This window comes from Dipteris shenzhenensis, chromosome 6, assembly GCF_047967505.1.
Source record: "Dipteris shenzhenensis isolate YYH24624 ecotype China chromosome 6, Dip_SZ_1.0, whole genome shotgun sequence".
Lineage (NCBI taxonomy): Eukaryota > Viridiplantae > Streptophyta > Polypodiopsida > Gleicheniales > Dipteridaceae > Dipteris > Dipteris shenzhenensis.
The window spans coordinates 37,869,411-37,882,731 of record NC_141601.1 but is presented as its reverse complement, the minus strand read 5'-3'; positions in this window follow the sequence as shown (position 1 = coordinate 37,882,731).

Sequence of the window (13,321 nt, the reverse complement as noted above, 5' to 3'; positions counted from 1 at the left end):
CTCGACATAATGTACCTTTTCGTGCCATTCCGGCAATTGTGACTCCTCTGTCTCTCTCTCTCTCTCCCTCTCTCTCTCTCTCTCTCTAAGCAAGTCCCTTATAGTTTTTCTCCCCAAATAGCTCTCACTTACGCTATGCAGGCTTTTTGATATTGAGAGGTTGTGTTGGGTCAATGGCTTAGTTTGGGATGGTTTTACATGCCAGTCGCTCTTTGTGGATTTCTCAGGTTGCTCATCAACAAGTTTATGGGCTAAGCAACCACCTGCTCAAGGTGGACATGGAAAGTCTTTCATCCTCTGTTACGTCAAGCATAACCACGGAAGTTTAAGGAGCGTTTATGGTGAGGCCGGAGACTAAGAGGTCTTGAGAGTGCTTGGTTGATGGGTGCCTAGAGGGTCGGGGACTAGGAACTATCCTAGGCCTAGGCAAGAATAGGGAGTGCAAGGTTAAGGCGCAAAGGTCTGAAAGGTATTAACGTCCTTTATGGACATGTGACACTCAGATGGGCTCCAAGTGGCAAGCGCTGGGCTCAGGGGAGACTTCCAGAGAGAGGCTCACAAAAGAAAGAAAAGAAACAAGGGAGTTCACGTAAGTGAAGGGACAGGGACTCGAGAGAGCACTCTGGGAAGTCATGGCTGGGTGATGAATCTAGAGAGAGCCCTCTTCGTTTTGGTTTACGTAACATTGGCATCAGAGCATGGCAGATGACTTGAGGAGTTGGTGGGATATGAGGAGCTGATGCGCGACTGGTTTCCATCACAGTTGGTAGTTCAGGGCGCCTTTGAGGTGTTTCTCTACTCTGGAAAGCCGGGTCGCATGCCACTGTTGTTATAGGATTGACAGTCAGCTGCTCGCGTTGGAGGAGGATCAAGAGATCTTGGAATGAATTGTAGAAACACTGCATCGTATAGCAACACGAGTTGTTTGGCCTCACACCATGTTTAGTCTGATTGAAACGACGCCCATATAACCTCATCGGTGGCTCGAAGATCTGCAGATTGAGGACAGAATGGATGCAAGATTGTCCTCGGATTCTTCTATCGCTGTGCAAGAAGGAAGCTGCTTCTGTGAAAGAAACGTTCGAAAGCACAACACAGTGTTCCCAGCATTGAGACTCTTCTTCTATGAGTAAAGGAAAACATATTACGGCAGATCGAGAGATATAAAGAGAAAACAAGCACCGGCATGCATTTTGTGAGAGTGGCTCGTTTAGCTTTGCAGGATCCTCGCCAAAGACTCTGTTTTTTGGCCACGATTGGATCAAAGGCTTTGAAAGAAAAGCAAGAAGATAATCGTAGAGATTGGGTGAAGGAGACCATCAGCATAGAGACAAAAGCCACGTCATCTAAGGTGTTTAGACCTTTGATAAGGCCACGTCAACAAGGCCTTTATACCCCCTCCAACCCCTCTCTTTCCAAAGGTCTTAGGGTCCTTTTTCACCCCTCTTCTCTTCAAAGTCTTAAAGGCTACCTTGTCTTATAGACCTTCTTTTCACCTTCTAAAGGTCCTTTCCTATCTTTAGTTCGTGAATCAAACGAAAGCATGAAGACGAATCCAAGGCCATCGAGCAAATTTTAGGGAAGTGGCAATAAGTATTCTTCTTTATTTTTAAAAAAACCTAGGTTTGTCCCCTGAGAGAGAAGTAGGTCATAAAATAGATTTAATTCCTGGATCTACCCTTGTTTGTAAACCCCCATATAGGCTTAGTCAAATGAAGGAAATTGAGGTTGAAAGACAATTAATGGAATACCTTAGGAAGGGCCAAATTCAACCAAACTTGGTCTACACTCGTTTTATTGGTTTAAAAGAAAAAGGATGGTACTATGCGTTTATGCATAGAGTACCGAGCGATAAATAAAATCGCCATAAAAAATAAGTATCCTATGCCTTGCATTGATGAGCTCTTTGATCAATTGCAAGGGGCAAAATATTTTACTAAAATTGATTTAAGGTCAGGATATCACCAAGCACAAACTAGGGAAGAGGATGTTCCTAAGACATCATTTCATACTAGGTATGAGCATTATCACTTTGAAGGAATGCCATTTGGATTAACAAATGCTCAACAACTTTCATGACTTATGGATAGTGTCTTAAGGCCATATTTAGGAAAATTGGCTGTAGTATTTTTAAACGATATCCTTATTTATAGTAAAACCAGAAAAAAGCATTTGGAACATTTGCAAAAAGTGTTCCAGCTGCTTAGAGATAATTCACTCTTTGCTAAAGAATCCAAATGTGAATTCTTTGCAAAAGAAGTGAAATACTTGGGACATATAATATACCAAGAAGGGGTTTGTATGGACCCTAAAAAATTAAGGGCCATATTGGAATGGCCACATCCTACAAATCTAGAAGAATTACGTATATTCTTGGATTTGTCCCCATTCTATAGGAGATTCATCCAAGATTACGCTAAGATTGCTGTTTCGATGACAGACCAACTTAAGGGGAAGGGAAGCACCTTCATATGGGATGAACCTCAAAAGAGAAGTTTTGAAAAATTAAAAGTAGCTATAGCAGCAGCTCCTGTCTTAAAGGTAGTGGATCCCAATGAACCATTCGTGGTTGAGATAGATGCCCGTGATTTTGATGTTGGTGCGGTACTATTACAAAAAGGTCGACGAGTGGCTTTTGAAAGCCAAAAGTTAGATCGTGCCCAATGGAATTACTCGGCATATGAGAAGGAACCGTATGCTATAGTTTATGCTTTAGACTGCCTGAGAGTTTTGCTCTAGGGACAGACTATGTGATGCTTACTGATTGCAGGGAGCCTTAAATAAGACTGATGAAACCAAGTCCCAAGTCTTATTTTTCATGAGTGAATTCATCTCTGATTTCATAGCATTCATAGCATACTCCCACTTGCGCTAATCCTCGTGCATCATAGCCTCCCTATAAATAAGACTTGGGACTTGGTTTCATCTACTGATGAAACCAAGTCCCAAGTCTTATTTTTCATGAGTGAATTCATCTCTGATTTCATAGCATACTCCCACTTGCGCTGATCCTCATGCATCATAGCCTCCCTATAGCAAGAAGGCTCCCTGAAATTCAATTTACAAGTAAGACTTGGGCCACATGGAAAGAAAGCATTGCCATGTAAATGGGTCTACAAGATGAAGGTCACAGGTGATGATGTGCCTAAGTACAAGGCCCATTTGGTTGCTAAAGGGTTCAAGCAAGAGAAGGGTGTGGACTTTGATGAGATCTTCTCTCTAGTTGTGAAGATGACCACACTTAGATGATGTGTACTTTGACTTGTGGTAGCAGAGGGTATGGAGCTTATCAAAATGGATGTGAAGACAGCTTTCTTGCATGGGGATCTGCATATAGAAATTTACATGGTATAACTGGAAGGGTTTGAAGAAAAGGGCAAAGAATATTTGGTTTGCAAGCTGAAAAAGAGTCTCTATGGCCTTAAGCAAGTGACTAGAAAATGGTATCAGAAGTTTGATGCTTTCGTTCGGTCCCAGGGTTTCATTCAGTCCCAAGGTTTCAGAAGAAGTGAGATTAATCACTGCCTATACACTAAAAAGGGCTAAGAATAATACCCTAATAGTCTTGGCACTTTATGTGGATGAGGCGCTATTGGCTAGCAAGAACACTTATGAGCTAAATGCATTGAATGAGGCATTCGACATGAAGGATTGGGACTGGTAGGTCATATTCTTAGTATGTGCATCACACGTGACCAAAGTAGGAAACTCCTTTGTCTTTCACAAAAGGAGTATGTTACAGGGAAAGGGTAAGCAATATCCAGCGGAGGTTTCCCAATTTTGTTTTCAAGGGCATAAACCATTCTTAAGGGGAAGGGAATGTTACATCAGCAACGGTTATGGTGAGGCAAGAGACCGAGACGGCTTGATAGTGCTTGATTGATGGGAGCCTAGAGGGTCAGGGACTAGTATCTATCCTAGGCCTAGGCAAGGGGCAAGAATGAGGAGTGCAAGGTTAAGGCCTAAAGGGCAGAAAGGTATTAAGGTCCTTTATGTATTAAGGTCCTTTATGGACATGTGGCACTCAAGTGGGCTCCAAGTGGCAAGCACTGGGTTCAGGGGAGACTTCCAGAGAGAGGCTCCACAAAAGAAATAAAGGAAACAAGGGAGTTCACATAAGTGAAGGGACAGGGACTCGAGAGAGCACTCTGGGAAGTCATGGCTGGGTGGTGAATCTAGAGAAAGCCCTCTTCGTTTTGGTTTAAGTAACATCCTCCATGGATTTATATTCCAACTCTAGCTCAATGCTCAATGCTCAATGCTGAATGCTCAACGATCAACCTCTTCTCAGGTCTCCTCACCCATCTTCCAAACTTCCCTCTTTCCCTCTCCATCTCCTCCCTGTCAAAGTGGGATCAATGCGAATCATCTGAAAACTATTCTTCTTGACACTAGCATAGCGATCCATTGCTTGCACTAAACAAACCTTTATCCTTTCCATATTTGGATTCATCCCTCTCCAAATCATTCTATCCCCTCTGCACTCTGTGATGATCGTTAGAACTTAGAGGCTAGGGTCATTGTTTGCTTGGGTGTGGCCATTTTTGGTGAGGTTCAAAGACTTTTGTTTATATAGGTATCTTGCATGACCCATAACTTATGCATTTCTCAACGGAATTCAACAAACTTTGTCTTCAAGTTGTAGTACACATTCCAAACTTAAACATGAGAGCAAAAAGTTATGGAATAAGGATTTGAAAAGAGACCATTAAAGCATTACAAGTGCTATGTTGCATGTGAAGCATGCATCTTGAAGACTATAGGATATAACCATTTATTCAAAAACATAAAAAATTTATTCTATATATACATGAAACCAAGTAATCATTCTAAAGTACACTACGTGACCTTCTCCGAGAAAACATGTGTGCCTCAGGATCTATGGAGCGCTCTAACGTGGATGGAACCTATGTGGAAATATGATGAAGAGAGTGCTCATGACATGTACCTCAAGTCAATTAGATTCCAAAATAGATTAGCTTGAACTCATAAAGAGAATCTTGAGATAGTGCAAAGTGCTTGATTGATATTACTTCAAATGGACCTCCCTTTTATAGGTGAGGGTACTTATATCCATATGCTTGCTCACATGTGGGATATGTCCTCCATGCCATGTGGCAGCTTGCCCTTTACTCATACCTTTGCTCTACATGTGCTCACGGCACCACAACTCTCAACACCTCTTCTTGGTGCCATGATCCTTTGGCTACTGCAAGGTGGTCAGATGTGAGTTAGAAGATCAAATCCTCCCCTGGGTGCGTACATGGCTACTCTCAGGTGGTCAGGTTTGATTTACAAAATATAGGCAAGGTTTTTGTTTCTCAATACATTCCATTGATGTCGCCTTTGGGCTCATGGCTTCATGACGATGGCGTTCGCTTCTTTGCTTGGTGTAGCTTCATGCATGATGCTTTGTTCTTCCATGTGCCTTGATGCTTTATGTGTGGATGCCATGCTCTATGCTATGGTCATCTCATGCACTTGTGCTTTCGGCATGCTTTTTGCGTTCATGCGTTGCTTTAGCATTTGTTGCAATGGTCTTACCAATTGATTTCTTTCAATATTGGCAGTGTCTAATTGTGTATAATGATTTTGATCTGATAGGTGTGTAGAGCTCAAAAAGATAATCATTTTTTCTTTTTGGAGCATGTGCAAATTCCTCCTAGATTGCAAGTTACACCTTGTCGAAGTTTTTGTGAAGAAGAGGGGGCCTTGATGATGTGGCAGAGGCTGTTCAGATGTACCTTGTAGGACTGTGCTTAGGTGGCACTGTGGTGACCTTTTAGCCCCAGGCTACATGAACTTAACCATTTCTAAACAGGGTTATAATATATCTGGCACGTGGCAAGAAACTGACCAAGCCTCTTAAGTTCACCTAACCCAACCAATAACTCAACCAAACTTATCTGGTTCCAAAAATGCCACGTGTCCTTTCCTAACCTTTGTGAAGGATGAGAAACGATGATGAAGGAGAGCTGGTAGCTGAGCATGGACACGGAGGACTCATTTCATGGATGGAGGCATCTACACACTGTTGTTGTAGATGTAGTTGTACAGCTTTCTAAGCTGCAAGTGAGCCGTCGTGAGTAGGGCTGTTGGTCATGCGCTGGATGGGCCGTGTAGAGGCTGGTTGGAGGTGTCTAGCTACGAAGATCATTGAAAGAGATTTTGGTGACTGTAGCTTGGAAGCTCCTAAAGCGGGTTGCTGAAGACACCTAGTAGATAGTCTATGATGGAGTGGATTGCTTTGCTACTACATTGAGGCCTTGCACTAAGATGGCGATGGGGAGCAATTGTCTGTTAGCTATGTATAGCTATCGAGATGTGGGTGCTGCGCTGGAGAGCTAGAGGTCTTGGAGCCTTGGACGTTGTTGTAGATGAAGGCATCAAGAGCACAGTCACTGTTGGAGGGCTTTGGAGTTGTTGCTGAGCTTCGTAGAAGGAGTCATGGATGGAGGTCGCATTACCTATAGGTAGCCTATGAGTGATGGCAGTGATGGCTCATCTAACTGGAGTCGCGGCTACCACTACTGCCATTTAGCTCACCGTCGCCATGGATGGTTATGGTTGCAGGGTGTTACTTGCTTGGTTTTGCTTTGCTGCGCTAGCTATATTCGCTTTTGTGTTGAGTTGCCCATGTGCCATCACTTATTTGCAGAAGTTTTCTATCGCGAGTTTGGGGTCGTGGCGGCCAGGTTGGTGTTGTGGATGCTAAGGTGTTGAAGCTTTGACTATTGCATGCCACTTGTGGGAGTTTGCAAGAGCCGTGGAGCTCGTTCATTGTAGAGGCTTGCCTTGCATATAGCTACAGGTTGAAAGCCTAAGTCGTTGCTTTTTGTAGGTGGAGTTGGAGGTAGTTCGTCAATGCAAAGATAGTGTTGATAGAGTCGGCAGCCACACTCAGAGAAGGGAGAGCCAAGCTCTCTGATAACTCACAATACTCACAACAAAATGCTCAAGAACCACTCACATTCTTTCATACTTCACCAAAATTAAACAAGGATAACCTCTCTCTCTCTCTCAAACACCCAATGGACCAAATTCTTTCACAAGAAGAATGAATCTAGATCACTGTCACAACTCAAGAAACACTCTAAAGAACTCTCTAGATCTAAAACATATCTTACATTCTGAAACTAATCTAGGAATGGGAGAAATCCTAGTGAACTATGAATGATGAGCTAAACTAGGAGAGCTAAACCTATGCTCTGATACCATGAGAAAACATGTGTGCCTCAGGATCTATGGATCACTCTAAGGTGGATGGAACCTATGTGGAAACATGATGAAGAGAGTGCTCATGACATGTACCTTAATTCAATTAGGTTCCAAGATAAATTAGCTTGGACTCATAAAGAGAATCTTAAGATAGTGCAAAGTGCTTGATTGATATTACTTCAAATGAACCTCCCTTTTATAGGTGAGGGTACTTACATCTATATGCTTGCTCACATGTGGGATATGTCCTCCATTCCATGTGGTAGCTTGCCCTTCACTCATACCTTTGCTCTACATGTGCTCATGGCACCACAACTGTCAACACTCCTCAACCCAATGACACACCTAAATGAGATCATTATGCATGGGTTAACGGGCCTCCAATGTTGTGATGATAAAGTGATGCATACCCATTTGAGGGCATGCTCCATAACTTTTTTTTGATTTGTTGAAAACCAAAACAAATTAAAAATTTGGAATCCAAACTATTGGGACTAGTGCATGGTGGTCTTAAAACATTGATAGTTGTTGGTATTGGCATCTAGATTCACCCTAAAATGGAAGAAGTTGAAAAGTGCAATTTGTGCATGTGCAAATATGTTTCAATAAATCCAACACTATTTACAATTTTGAATTGTTCCTTTTTCTATACACTTGCTTGCTATATGGCTCATAAGCATGCCAAAGGTCATTGCATTTAATAATTCATAGCATCAAACCCGATAGCATGCCCTTTGGCCTATTTGTGTTTTGAAGCATTTTAGGCCACATTGCACTTGTTTGGGATATCCAACTCTACTGACGTGTATCGCCGGAGAGGGAAAAAATGACGGCTGAAATTTCACTACTCTCGCAAATTTCAAATTTTCAGAGCTCCTGCCCATCAAATCTTGAAAGATTAAGTACCTGCAACCAAACTCTCTGCAACTCGCATGCACCTCAATGTGACCTTGCGCAGACTTTGGTTTGCCATTGTCTTCTTTCAGGTAAGTTGTCCTCTATTCTTTTCTTGCCTCATCAGCTAGCTTTTGTAGGTCTATTCTGGACCAATCGTGGCCATGGCATCAATGGCAACATGCAACTTCCCATGGCTTGCAAGAGTAGACAAAGGCTGCGAGATAGGAAAGACAAAAACCCAGGTCAAGGCACAAGAAACAGAGTGCGGTCATTGCATTTGATAATACATAGCATCAAACCCGATAGCATGCCCTTTGGCCTATTTGTGTTTTGAAGCATTTTAGGCCACATTGCACTTGTTTGGGATATCCAATCACCGGAGGGGGAAAATTTGATGGTTGAAATTTTGCTCCCGCAAATTTTAAATTTTCACACCTCCCGCCCATCAAATCTTGGAAGATTAAGTACCTGCAACCAAATGCCCTGCAACCCGCACGCACCTCAACGTGACCTTGTGCAAACTTTGGTTTGCCATTGTCTTCTTTCAGGTAATTTATCCTCTATTCTTTGCTTGCCTCATCAGCTAGCTTCTCTAGGTCTATTTTGGACCAATCGTGGCCATGGCATCAATGGCAACATGCAGCTCCCCATGGCTTGCAAGAGAAGCAGACAGAGGGTACGAGACAAGAAAGACAAAAAGCTAAGTCAAGGCACAAGAAACAGAGTGCGGTCATTGCATTTAATAATACATAGCATCAAACCGGATAGCATGCCCTTTGGCCTATTTGTGTTTTGAAGCATTTTAGGCCACATTGCACTTATTTGGGATATCCAAGACTACTAACGTGTATCGTCGGAGGGAGAAAAACTGACAGCTGAAATTTCACTACTCCTGTAAATTTTGAATTTTCACACCTCCTACCTATCAAATCTTGGAAGATTAAGTACCTGCAACCTGCCCGCACCTTGCAAATGCCATGCAACCTACACGCACCTTGATGTGACCTTGCGCCGACTTTGGGTTGCCATTGTCTTCTTTCGGGTAAGTTGTCCTCGATTCTTTGCTTGCCTCATCAGCTAGCTTCTTTGGGTCTATTCTGGACCAATCGTGGTCATGACGTCAATGGCAACATGTAGCTCACCATGGCTTGCAAGAGAAGCAAACAGAGGCTACGAGACATGAAAGACAAAAAGCCAGGTCAAGGCACAAGGAACAGAGTGCGGGTCAAGGGTGCGGGTCAAGGAAAGCGCTGGCACGGTATCGAATCGGCAACGAAAGACACTTTTGCAACATCTGCGAAGGGAGAAACAACGAGAAGAAAGAAGACTCCTTGCAGAGCAGTAGTAAGAAGCGGTTGCAGATGCACGCATTTGATCATTGCCATTGGATTGAAGAACACGAGCTATGGTGTCAGGATTGGTGGGAGCATTCGAGGTAGCAACATTAGGCCATTCAGGTGATTACCAGTCTCGAGTCTTCACAAGCTTTAGCCTACACCCTAAAGTTTGTAAAGTAACAACCCTACCAACACCTTGAGAGATGTACACCCAAGAGGCGATGCTCTCTAACTTGAGAAATGGCCTACAGAAATTGAAAGGGGTGCATAGCTTGGATCAACTAGCTATAAAGAGGGCAACATTAGCTCTGTTGGTGTCCCCTGAAACAAAGGAGAAATGGATTTGGCACACAATGTCGAAGATATTGTCAATCAGAAGGACCAACGTGGCTCCAGCAGTTGAATGTAGAGTAGAAGCAATGCATGATCATCCCCATCCGAGAAGTCTATGGGCTTTAATAGAACGCAAGAAAAGGAGAGACAGCCTAAGTGCAGAAGTCATTGGTACAGTGATGACATTTTGGTATGAAAATACGAGAGTTTCTCCAAATAGAAAGGACATCTATAAGAAGTGGATGGGCTGCAAGGTGTTTGAGGAGCACATCATACACATGGTAGATACAACGTAGGTCAGTGGTGCCTAAACCACAGCCCGGTGGTTGTTTATGATGCTTTGGGATAGTTTACTTATTTCATTTCTTAAACCAAGCTTGGACTAAATGTGATTGTCCTAAACTAGCCCAGTGGTTGGAACATCATGCAACCGTAGGCTAGTTCAGCTCAATCGCCAGTTATGTGATTGTCTTGAACCATCGTGGTTGAACAGACATTAGTTGTTATCTAGCCCAGTGGCATGGTTGAGTAGAAATTAACAGCAATATATTTCGCAATATATTCTTATTTTACAAAACCAACCGGTTGGTTGGAACATCATGGAACCGTGGCTGCTTTAACTCAATTACCAGTTGTGTGATTGTATTGAACTAGTGTGGTTGAACAGACGTTAGTTATTGACTAGCCTGGTGGTTGAAATTATTATGTTTCTTAGTACTTAAATTCGTTAAATTTAATTTCCTACTATTCGGGTCATATACCACTGTTAAATTGTGAAATTCAAAAATGAAAAGAAATATATTGTTATTTTCTAATGGTAAATTCATAAATGAAAAGCAATATACTTGTAATTGTCTAATATATGAAGTTGAGACTGCCGTCAGGCTAAACCTTCCTGGTGGTTGAAACTGTGATAGTGTCCTAAACCATCCTGGTGGTGGTTGAAATTGTGACTGTCCTAAACATGTCCTAAACTAGCCCGGTGATCAAAAGTGTGACTGTCCTAAACCAGTGTGGTGGTTGAAAATAGTTTTGCTTCATTATATACTTTAATTAGGCTGTGTTTTGTATTCTTTTAGTAGTAGCAAAAAGGGGGCTCATTGTTCTGTTGTTCCCGCATGTTGGATCAACAGATGGAGTTGTATCTCAAGTTTATGGTTCAAAATCTAGACATTTCAATTGGGCAGAGGAGCTTTGAGCATTGTAAGCCCTGGTACGTCAGGAAGCTCAAAGATAGGAATGTTTGTTATTGTAAAACACACATAGACTTTGACCTGGCCCGACAAGCTATGAATGACTTCAGATTTGGTTGTGTTAGAGCATTGCTCCATAGGGATTGATGCCCATGCCTCCCCAATGAATGCACAGTCTGTAGGCCACATGGATCATGATCATGTGTTGCAAGGGAGGGCATGTTTTGTAGCCTAAGGTCTCTGTGGGAGCCAGTGGTTTGTCCAAAGGGAGACCATGAGTGGCATAGGATTGAATGCAATCGTGGCATATGCAAGCATTACAGTTTGAAGATGAAGAAGAAGACATTTAATGTCTATCCAAATGAAATGAGGGAAGACAACCATGTTGCTCCAAAATGGAGGAGATTTGAAAATGTCAATGTTGAAGGATCCGATAAAAAGAGATGGCTACTGTCATATAAGAGCACCCAGCCAAGGGAGCTTGTAGGTCAGGTGGTTCAATCCATCCCAAAATACGTGCTTCACAATTTCAGGGATAGCTGGTAGGATAAGCAGTTCAGGATGTGCCTTGCCAATTTTCCCGTGACACTATTGTATCTGTCATAGATTTTGCAAAAAATTATTCTTTTCAAGAATGAGAGTGCTCACTGGTACAACAAGCAGATAACAATTCTTGTGCATATCACGTATAGTCATTTGCTTGATTATTCCATGCCTGATGCCAATCTGCTTGTTGACTCACAGGAGTCCAAGTCAGTGCAATGCACGTACCATTTCTACATTTCAAATGATAGGGAACATGACACCCTATTCGTGCAGCATGCTTTTCTACTGCATTAGGAATGGCTGAAAAAGGAAAATCCCCATGCAAAAAATATAAAACAACATTGGGTGTGGTCAAATGGTGCTGCCTCTCAATTTAAATCATCCTGTGTATTCTACTTCATCTCAAGGTTCAAATACCTAATGAGGCAATCAATTCAAAGATTGGGAAAATTTTGGAGATATTGTTTCCCTTGCATCTAGAGTCTATGATGCCTCGACAGGCTACGGCATTGGTACTAACTCTTGAGCCTAAGGGACCTACACAAGGAGAAGCTGAGGGGTTTGCTGGAAGAGTGCCAAGAAGCAGAGAAGACAAGGGCCTTGTCTCAGTCAGGGGATGGCCTCTACCCTTGCACCCTTGACTCATTCTCATGCACATGAAACGGGGAGCGTATTCACGAGTGGGGCAGCATCAATGCAGATTACTGTTGTTCCACTACTTGCACCACCGGTCATGGCAGAAAGGGTGATGGTGACTGTGACAAAATATGAAGAGGGGAGAGGAGAAGAGTGGAGATGAGGAGAGAGGGCACAGCTAGAGAGCACACCACAAATGACTAACTGTACACTAGAATTAGTTGAAAAAATAGAATATATACAAACCCTTTTAGGGTTAGGGTTAGGGGATCTAACCCTTTCCTTTATAGCACTCTATAAGGTTAGTGCTATGCACATATGATCACGTGATGGTGCTATGCACACATGATCACATGATGTTGAGCGTGAACTCTCAACACCTTCCCTCAAGATCAACATCATGAAGTAGGCCTTCCCTCAAGATGATGATTCTGGGGAATCGAAAAAGGACTGAGCATTACATTCCATCACACCCCTTTAATGGGAATGTCCTTCCTCTGCATCAAACCAAGAGCTAGTCGGTGTTTCTCGAATAGCTCTTTACCGAGTGGTTTGGTAAAGATGTCTGCAACATTTTCTTTGCTATCACAATGCTGCAATGTGATGTCACCAAGTAACACTCATTTCTGATGAAGTGCTCTCTGACATCAATGTGCTTTGTTCTGGAGTGATATACTGGATTTTTGGCCAATGCTTGAGCCGATTGATTATCACAGTATATTGTTGTTGGCTTTGACTCATCAAAGTAATCTGTTTCTGACAATAGTCTTCTGAGCCATATAGCCTCACATGCACCTGTAGTGAGTGCTCTATATTCTGCTTCAGTTGAAGACAAAGAAACAGTTGGCTGTTTGTTTGACAACCATGATATAGCACCTTGACCAAGGAAAAATGCATATCCCTGTGTCGATCTCCTGGTCTCATGATCTCCAGCATAGTCACTGTCACAGTATCCATGCAACCGTGGATGACTTCCTCTGTATTCTATCCCAAATTGTCTTGTACCTCTGATGTATCTCAAGACTCTTTTGGCTGCATTCCAGTGAGACTGTTTTGGATTTGCCATAAACTGTGCTAGTGAGCTTACTGCATAACAAATATCTGGCCGTGTGATTGTCAGATATATAAGAGATCCAATGAGTTGCCTGTAGTATCTGTCAT